At 49.6% G+C, this 10010-nt stretch overlaps 1 long non-coding RNA gene across 1 annotated transcript; it reads right to left on the bottom strand.

The window, feature by feature from the left end:
• Positions 1-7677: 7677 nt before the first annotated feature.
• LOC124650435 lies at positions 7678-9341 on the bottom strand. Its single transcript, XR_006987001.1, has 2 exons — positions 8857-9341; positions 7678-7866 (listed from the first exon to the last, which is right to left on the bottom strand). It is a non-coding gene; the product is annotated as an uncharacterized LOC124650435 (long non-coding RNA).
• Between the last annotated feature and the right edge of the window lie 669 nt (positions 9342-10010).

Below are 10010 nucleotides of genomic sequence, written 5' to 3'. Positions count from 1 at the left end.
ACCCCGGCATACCGGGGTCGAATTTTACAAGTTCTGATATCGAGCAAGCAGGAGCAGACAAGTTTGTTCAGGCAACGGCAGCATCAGGTGGAGCAGCACCGGTGTCGGGGGCTTCAGGGGGGGCAGCGCTGGCCTCGGGAGCTTCCGGCGGCACATCCTCGGCATCCTCATCTTCATCTCCCTCTTCTTCTTCCTCATCGCTGAGGTAGTCCTTAACATCAGGAGGGGGAGGGATGAAGGTGCGGACTTCGGCATACTCAGCGAGCCGGTAGGCCCGATCCTGCCGCTTCGCGGTAAGAACCGGCTCCACGTCGGTAGGAGCATCTCCGGGTACGCCTTGAAGTGCGTCCAGATTCAACTCCGGATACCAGGAACACGCGGAGCGAAGCGCGGTGTCAGCTCCAGCGCGAGCTGCAGAGCATTGCCACTCACGAATCCGGCGCCCTGCCTCCTTCAGCCGGTTGGCGGTGAGGGTGATGTTGGCCGGCATGGCTTCTTCAGGCCACAGCACCTTGAAGATTTGGATGGCAGCATCCGGTAGATCGACAAGGGTGCGGTCCACTGAGCGCATGTGTTGGACTCGAGCGGAGAGGGCGACCAGATAGTCGTACCCGTCCCAGTGCGCATCCATATTGGGAAATTCCCGCGCCACCCGATCCTCCATCACCTTCTTCACGGCGTGTGCCTGGGAGTCCGGGAAGTGTTCTACAGAAAGAAGGGAAAAGCATAAGCATAAGATACCGGAAGGAAGTCTGCCGGAAGGAAAAGAAACACGGATGTATTTTCAAAAAGAGAAAGCTTATAAGCAAAAGAAGGGACAAGACAAGGACTTACGGAGAGCCAGCGCGTCGATCTGCATAACCAGCCGATCATATTCTCTGTGATCAGTGGTCATGACCTCAATACGATGCTCCGCTGCCTTCCTCGCCTTCCTTTCCTCCTCCAGCTCCGTCATCAGCACTGCGTTGGAGTTCGTGGAATCCTCCACGACCTCCGCCAGCCTGGCCTCGGCGGCAGCCTGGGCATCCTTCAGGGCTTGGTCCTGCTGGAGCGCGGCTTGCATAGCCTGTTCCTTCAGCTCCCTCGAGGCGGTCTTCTGGGCGTCCAGTGCCTCGCGATGCTCCTTGATGAGCTGCTCTTTTTCGCCTAGGCACCGGAAAGAAAGGTGTTAGCAAATAGCAACTGGTAAAATGAAAAAAGAACGAGTTAACCGGAAGAGAAAAAGTGACACCTTGAAGAGTGGCAATCTGGACCTTGAGGGCCTCGATGGTAGCTTCCGGAACAGCTGGTGAACAAAAGATGCGTGAGTGTTAAAGAAGAAAACTTTCCGGTGAAAAGATGCCGGAAGAAAAGAAAGGAAACAGACCTTGGCAATGGCTGTGGGCCTCGGCAAGATCCCGATGCTCCCACAGAAGCTCCTCGAAGAGCTGCTTCCGGGCGTCCGCGGTACTCTGATTCAAAAGAAGATAATTGTGAGAAAGAAGGTAACCATGTTATCAACCACTGGCTATGCCGGTTTCGCGCGTTTCTAGCTAAGTTTCGCGCTAAGAGCAAAGGTCTTAACCCGAAACTCGGGGACTGGCTATGCCGGTTTCGCGCGTTTCTAGCTAAGTTTCGCGCTAAGAGCAAAGGTCTTAACCCGAAACTCGGGGACTGGCTATGCCGGTTTCGCGCGTTTCTAGCTAAGTTTCGCGCTAAGAGCAATGGTCTTAACCCGAAACTCGGGGACTGGCTATACCGGTTTCGCGCGTTTCTAGTTAAGTTTCGCGCTAAGAACTGCGCTCTCAACACGAAACTCGGGGACTGGGAGGATAGACAAGATCCGGAAAGAAAGAAACCGACATCAACAAAAAGTTACAAGAAGGTTGGCGAAACTTACCACCACGTTGCTGGTGGCATCGTACCACGCACTGTCGAACTCCTTCACGGCACGCTTGAGCCGCATGAAGTGTTCTTCAGTGGACCGCGGCCCAGCGGGATCCGGCGCCGGAAGGCGATCCTTCCCCAAGCCGCGGGTGGATGCGGAGATGTCCGCATCGTTCCATTTCTGGGCATAGGGGAGAAGGTGCCCCAGCTCCTTGCCCTCGCGCCTCAGCTCAACAATCCGGCCCAGGAGGCCGGAAGGTTTCTCTGGGACCGCGGCAGCGGCAGGCCCGACATGCAGCACTAAAGACTGCGAGCCGGTTGATGCGCTGCCTTCCACGGCCTTTCCGCGGGACGCCCCTGGCTTGAGGAACTGGGTGATCTTGGGGGTCGCCGACGGCGGCTTTGGCTTGGCCGCGGGAGGTCCTTGGCTTGGCGGTGGAGTTAGAGTAGTCCCGGCTGGCTCGAGGGTAGGAGCTTCCGGGCGTGATGCAGAGGAGGCCGGCGCGGAAGTATCCGGCGCGGCCTTGGTGGGGGAAGAGCTTGGCTGCTTCTTCTTCTTCTTCGGGGGGGAGGAACCAGAGGTTCCGCCCGCCCGGCAGTTTCGTCGTCGGCGCCGGTGTTGCTGGCGCCGATGTCTTGGGTCTCAGGAGGGGAGATAAGATCCTCCTCTGCGCGGTGATCTGGCGGTGTAGGGGCCGCGCGCCCTGAACTTGTAGTGCCTCCCGGATGGGAGGCAGAGGCGTTGCCGGCACCAGATGGTGCCGGGCTTGAATGAGGAGGAGGAGTCGAGGTCCTTGCCGAGCCGGCAGAACCCTCCGGCTTGGAGCCAAGCTGGAGCGCGGGGCTGAAAGAAAGAAAAAGAAAAGGTTGGGAAAAAGCAACCGGAAGAGAGCTTGGTAAGAACGAAATAAGCAAAAAGAGAAAAAAGGAACTTACCCGGAAGAGACCGGCATCCGCTTATGCTTGTAACACTTGGTGCCAACCTCTTTTCCCCCAAGGACTTCAGTCCGAGGGCGCTTGGCAGGAGGAGCTTGGCTTGAGCCGGCGTCAGCAGCCGGAGCCTTCTTCTTCTGGCCTTGGGCCATGAGTTTCTCCACAAACTCGTCGCCTGCCTCGGCCCCCAGAGGAGCAACGTGCTCGTGGACCTGTTGTTCGGGGCTAGCTGAGGGAGCGTCTACAGAAGGAAATAGGTAGCAGAAAAATATGAGAGGTCAAAAAGAGGAGCTACCTCAACTGAGCTCAGGTCGTCGGACGAATCGGCCGGCTCCGGCGGAGACTTGCCGAGGCGCGAAGCTGGAGTCCGGCCCATCTTCAAGTCTAGCCAATGGATGAAAGGGTCCGGGTCGAACTTGTCAAGGGCACGCTTCCGGCAAGGGCCTCGCCGGTCTGAGTCAATGCGGGGGAAGCGGTCCTTGGCCTGAAAACAAGCAAGAAAAAGCAGTTAGACATAGTATAAAAGTTACCGGTAAACCAACCCGAGTTGCGCAAATCTCTTACTTCTTGGGTTGGAGGGTTGGTGGAACTGAGAGGCCGGAGACCCCATTCCCAATCAACCGGCATGTCCGTTTGGCATATCTGGTTAGCCTTCAGGACCACATCTGCCTTGCTCAAGGGCAGGCCGGTGATCTTGGTGGGATCACCGGGGCCATACATCTCGCTCATCTTATGAACGCGACGCTTGAGGGGAAGCACCCGGCGGCTGATGAAGGTGCGGATGATGTCGTCGGAACAAATGTTGGTTTCGCTCATCAGTTTCAACATGAAGCGTACCACCCGGTTCGTCTCAATGTGATCCGTACCAGGGTTGTAGTTCCAGTTGATCTTGGCGGGCGGCGCCGGGTTGAAGGGCGGCAAGTTGATGAGATCAGTGGCGCTCTTGTTCTTCACATAGAAGAACGTTGTCTGCCACAAGCGGCAAGACTCGAGGCCGTTGAACTTAAAAAAGGGGCTCCCTTGGCGGGAGCCGATGATACAAGACCCGCATTGTACGGCGGGTTTGGGCTTGGGAATGTCCTTGCCCTGGACCGAATTGATCCGAAGAGAGAAAAAGCGTGCAAACGTCTCGCGAGCGGGACGGATGCCGATGTAGCCTTCCATGAAGGCCACAAAACAAGAAAGATAAAAAACGGCATTGCCGGGAAGGTGGTGAGGCTGAAGTCGATAGAAATCAAGGAATTGGCGGAAGAAATCGGAGGCGGGGAGGCCGAAGCCGCGCTCGAAGTGAGCAAGGAAGACGACGACCTCACCAGGGTTGAGCACCGGTTCGATCTCGTCACCAGGAATCCGGCAGGAGACCCCATCCGGTATCCTCCTAGACCGGTAGAGCCAGTCAATCTCGTGTTGGGACACGTCGGAACCTCTCCAGGCTCCACGTGTGATACCGGAAAGATCCTTTCCGGGGGCTCGGCTGGAGGTGCCAGCCTCTTGATCCTTGTTGGATTCTAATTCCATCCGGGCAAGGTCTTCAGTTAGCCCGTCGGAGGTCCTACTGCCCTGACTACTAGAGGAGGGGGCAAGAAGAGACTCTTCGCTAGACATGTAGATCTGAGCGACACCGGTGTCTACCAAAAAACAGTTTTCCCCAGAAAGACCCTCGCGCGAAGATCTACGAGTAAGAGAAAAAGCAAAATAAAGAGGGAATAAATACTCTACCGGCCCAAGATCTGGAAAGCTAAGAGAGAAGAAGTAAAGAGGTATCGGGCCTAACCTGGGGCGGCGGAGTTGCAGAAGGAGAGGTTCGCCGGAGGAATGGTGAACCTAAGGCCGGCGGGGAGGTCCGTCGACGGTGAGGTGAGGAAGAGCACGAGGAAACGCCAAATGCCGCAACTGCGACAAAAGCGCTGCAGAGGTCCTTCACGCGGTGAAGTTTAGCGGCGTCCGGCGGAGCAGCAGCGGAAGTTCGTCGGGCGGCGGAGCTCGAACGGCGAACGGAGCGGCGGAGGCGCAGAGGGCAAGAGCACTATGCGCGAGGAAGTGGAGAATGCGAGAAGAGGAAGAAGAAGGAGCGGTTTCGCCTTATAAGGGAAGAGGGAGAAGTGGGCCTGAAACCGCTGGGCCTCGGTGGTTCGGATCGTGGGCCGCGACGGTTCGCTCCACGGGCCGCCACGTGGCGTGGCGATACACGCGTGAAAATAGAAGGCCACAGGGAAGTGTACATGGATCCAGAACGGAGGCCAGGATTTGCTATGAGGCAGTTAATGCGCGCGCGAAGCCGAAGGAAGTGACCCCCGACACCGACGCGTCGATTCAGATGCGCATGTCACCGACGAGTGCGGGCCCAAGATATTCTCGACTTCGCCGAGGAAGTGTTTAATGACTAAGATGCCGGAGGATAAGATGCCGGAAAATGTCTTGCAAATAGAGATAACGATAATCCGGGCAAAGATGCCGGATCCAAGCCCAGTGCCGGGTGAATTAAACCGGTATCCTAAGGTAAAAGAACCTGGCATGGTCTGTTGGATAGAATCCGCCAGACTATACCAGCTTCGGGGACTAATGTTGGGGGATGACCCCCGGTATGCCAAAGGCATGCCAAACCGAATGGTTTGAGCCATCAAGATACCGGTTTAATGTTCGTACCGGAACATAGAGATAAGAAATTAGCTATGTGAGGCTAAGCCGGTATCCCCAAGAAGGGTATGTCGGAACCGGGTAAAGAAGATACCGGGCTACCGGAAAGAAGAGCATGTCGGCGGGACTGGTCAAAGATTCTCTCCGAGCTAGAAGACAAAGATGTGCTAAGCAAAGTAGCTTTAAACGAAGGGCTGACGATAAAGAGGAGGATGACGGTCAAAGAAGCCGGAGGACGTCAGCATCCCTGATTAAAGAAGACCCCGGTGTCATCTATGATTAAAGTAGCTTTGTAAAGTAGTTTGTCTAGTCAAAGATGCCATTAGGGTTTCTTGCCCTGTAAGCCACCCTCTCCCCTATATAAGGAGAGGGGGCAGCCCTCTTCACGGGCACGCACGAAGAGAGCTAGGTTTAGAAGAACACATGTACTGAGAAACTTGTAACCTGTTGAGATCAATAAAGAAGATGATCTAGAGCGAGTTCTTCCTTATGTCTTTCTTCTTCAACCTCTAGCCTTGGCTAAGTTCTTGAGGAAACCATCCGGAAGTTCATCCCGTCTAATCACAAACCCTCCCCCGAATCCTCTTGCGTCCATTCGGCCCCAACTCAAGCCATCCTATGGCATCTGTCTGTTCACCACGACGACACGTAGGCTTTGGAATCTTCGAGGGTTAGTCTCATGATCTTCATCTCGTTGCTACCATCTACTAGATTAGATCTTGGCTTGTTATTCGTTCTTGCGGTAGGAATTTTTTTGTTTTCTATGCTACGAATCCCTTCAATAGGAGCACTAATCTACCATGCTAATTGTACTAGGCCAGATATTGCCTTCGCAGTAAATTTACTAGCTAGACATAGTGCAGCTCCAACAAAATGCCATTGGGTTGTAGTGAAGAATATCTTCAGGTATTTACAAGGTACTAAAGATCTTGGTTTATTCTATCTGAAAAATCAAAACATGAATTTAATTGGTTATACTGATGTCGGCTATCTTTCTGATCCCCATAATGGTAGGTCACAAACTGGCTTTGTATTTTTATACGGTGGAACTGTTATCTCATGAAACTCAACTAAACAGACTCTAGTAGCAACTTCGACTAACCATTCTAAAATAATTACATTATATGAGGCTTCACGAGAGTGTGTATCGCTTCGGAGAGCGATTAATCATATCCAAACATCATGTGGTATTGGTTCATTAGAATCACCAACTATTATCTATGAAGATAATGATGCATGTCATACTCAAATGCATATGAGATATATTAAAAGTAATATCATAAAACATATTGCTCCAAAATTATTATTTCCCCATAAATTACAGAAAAATAAAGAAATTAATATTATACAAACAAAATCTTTTGACAATCTTGCAGATTTGTTACTATGTCTTTACCAACAGCTACATTTTAAAAATGTATTTATGGTATTGGTATGAGATGACTACGACATTTGCAAAGTTCAGGGGGAGAAATTTTCTAAAGCTAAACTTAGTCATAAATAAAACATTGTACTCTTTTCTAAGGAGTCTTCCAACGGATTTCTCATTAGGTTTTAGTGAGACAATTACTATGCCAACGGTATATCAAATTTCTATTTTTCTCCTTACATTTTCCCCACACGATGTTTGGAGGACATGGATCCAACAAGTTTAAGCATTTACAAGTATAAGAACTATCAGGATTTTCAAGAGACCTTACGGAGATTTTCAGGACATAGAAGCTTTAGAAGACAACATTGTTCAAGGGGGAGTGTTAAGAATCAATTAGCGTTGGTTTTAGGCTAACCTACCAATTACTAGATTCCATGGTATGTTCTATGTAGCAGTTAGAATATTTAGGTTTTTGTCCAATCGTTGTGCAAAGCGAACCGTCGTGTCTTTTTCCAAGGGACACAGACAATGTAACCGCACTGTACATCTGGCTGTTGATGGACTATAAATACGTGCAGTCACAATCAATGAAATCACTCATTCACTTCAACTTTTCTCGGTATCTTCTCATGCACAACATCAGGACAAACAGAATCCATGTGACAAAACAGTTTGCCGAGTGTATTTCTTGCATACATGCAAAATTTTGAAACCATTTGCCAGTCAGTGCCATCTGGTCGATGCAAATGGGTATGTTTGCCGAGTGTAACACTCGTGCCCAGTATTAAACTCAACAAAGCCCCCTTGCTTCTAATTTCTTTCCTGTTCTACCCAGAATCCCTGCAAATCAATACAAATCACATAGCAAGTGCATAGTATCACTCATCCGTCAACCAACAAGTACATAGAGCAAGGTTCACAATTATATCCATCAAGTACATCAAACACAACCAGCAACTAACAACTACGTAGCGATCCGCCATGAAGCGATGTTCACAAGGACAACCAAATTTGCAAGACAATGAGCACCATCGACAAAGGCGTCCGCGATGCAAATCCTACAGGTGAAAGAAGCTGTGACGACCCAGAATTTTGAGTTATTAATTAATTTGAGATAAATGATAATTGACATAAGTGCTTTTGGTTTTTGCTAATCTCTAGTACTCCCTCCGGTCCTAAATATAAGCCATATAGTGTTTTGAGAAAAAATCCATAATATAAGGTTTACTACGTTGCCCCACTTGTATGGAAAATATTTTTAGTGATTCGATTATGTTTTCTTAGCTTATGCAAAGTCCTCTATTAGCTCACGTTAATTGCCTAGGGTTAATCCTAACCAAATAAGGTGTAATTTTTCCTAAAAGTGTGTTTCTTAATTTCCGTGCCAAAAACTATATGGCTTATATTTAGGACCGGAGGGAGTATTTAAATTGGATGGTAATCTTTGCATGCAAGAAGAATTAGAGTTAATCACAGTAAAGTTAGAACCTGACTTTTGGTTCACGTAATTCTTGTTTAGCCAAACAAATAAAGTGATTTGCACGTAAGATAGCTTTCATGTGTAGGAGTCATCGGTAATTTAATCAGGAGCCATACCATGCATCTATAGCTAGTAGTAGTAGTTTGGTGGAGTAGAAATGTGTGCATATGAAATGCTTAGTGAAATAGTAAAGAGAGACTTAACCGAGCTAGCTCTAGCACTCACTCCTAGTCAGTCAGTAGTACTCCACGATGTGAGTTACTAGTTAGCTAGTACCAGCTGCTTGTTGTGTCGGCAGCACAAGTCCGACTAGGACACCTACATGGAGCTCTGCATGGCAGGTAGGCGACCTGTGAACCTTTCACACGTGCATGTGACTGTCTAACCCAGCATTGAAGAGGCAACAGGCAGGCTTTTGCGGCTCCGAAGTTCTGAACTTTCTAGTTCTAAATATCAACAAATTCTAAATTCAAGTTCTAAATTTTGATATGTTCACAAGATATGAAAGCTTGCTATCTGTGGACAAAGGAAACCTAAAAGCACGAGAAGGAAGAGCAGTAGAACTCACCTGGAGTCACGGTGCCCCTCCTGATGATTGAAGTGCAGGCCTAAGGCGGAGGCTGAGAAGCCGTCGTAGGCATTACCGGGCTTTCATGCAGATTTGAAGATGAACTGACCGGAACATTTTTGGATCCCATCGATGGCAACTTAAGTGTCTTCAAAATTTTGTTCGTCTCGTACATGTTCTTCGGTAGTATCTGCCCTTGCGGCAGAATGCTGGCAATGATGGTCAGAAGATCATCGAATGCATCTCTTGACAAGTTCAAGTCGCACTTCAAGGCCATTAGGCGTGTGATTGCATCCAGCTGAGTAACCTCTGTATGTGAGTGAAGAGGTTTCTGTGCCGCAAGCAAAGTATCGTAGTACTTTTTTGTACTCTGGTCCGGCTTCTCGTGTGTCTCTTCTACAGCTGGATTTTCAGACGCATTTGCTTCACCTATGCAATCGTCAATCCCAGCATCAAATTCTCCGGTGCCTAGAATCTGTGTGCTCTGTTCCAGCTCCTTATCTCTTCCACGTTTTGATGGTTTTTCACCATGGAATTCCCAGGTGTGGTAGAAAGGCGTGAACCCGTGAACGACCAGGTGTTGAGTCATAGTATCCTTTGACACTCGCTTCTCGTTACGGCACTTGCTGCAGGGGCATGAAGTTCCATTGGGTGTCTTGTCCCACTCAAACGCCCTGTCAATGAACTGCTTGGTCTTTTCTTTCCATTCCTCGGTCATTTTCCCCTGACTGGGTCGGCCCTTGTACATCCACTCACGATGCTCCATCATCTAATAAGTAACAAAACAGACATATATAATGCTTTCAATTACGGTTCGATTAATTTCAACAATTACAGGTTTTACCGAAATCATGTGTCGGGACGGAGCAGAGAATGGAAAACATATCCAATCTACACATTTCCCAGCTATCGATAAAACGTGGAAAATCCAAAACGGTTATGGTTTTAAATATGCAAAAGCTTGCATGTTTATTCTTGTAACCCTTTGGAAAGGGAGACGCCTAGTTAACGTGACATCTTGGCAATCAAGACAAAAATAAAGCCTAGGAAGGAGAGGTGAAGAATTCTGTCTTACCCACAAATGGTGATCGATCGGCAGAGAAGGCCAACAGCGGGACTGGGTCCGATGGGGTGGTGCAACACGGCAACGCTGG

Source organism: Lolium rigidum, chromosome 4 (genome assembly GCF_022539505.1).
Source record: "Lolium rigidum isolate FL_2022 chromosome 4, APGP_CSIRO_Lrig_0.1, whole genome shotgun sequence".
NCBI lineage: Eukaryota > Viridiplantae > Streptophyta > Magnoliopsida > Poales > Poaceae > Lolium > Lolium rigidum.
The sequence above is the reverse complement of the archived record's forward strand: the minus strand, read 5'-3'. Positions and strand labels throughout refer to the sequence as shown.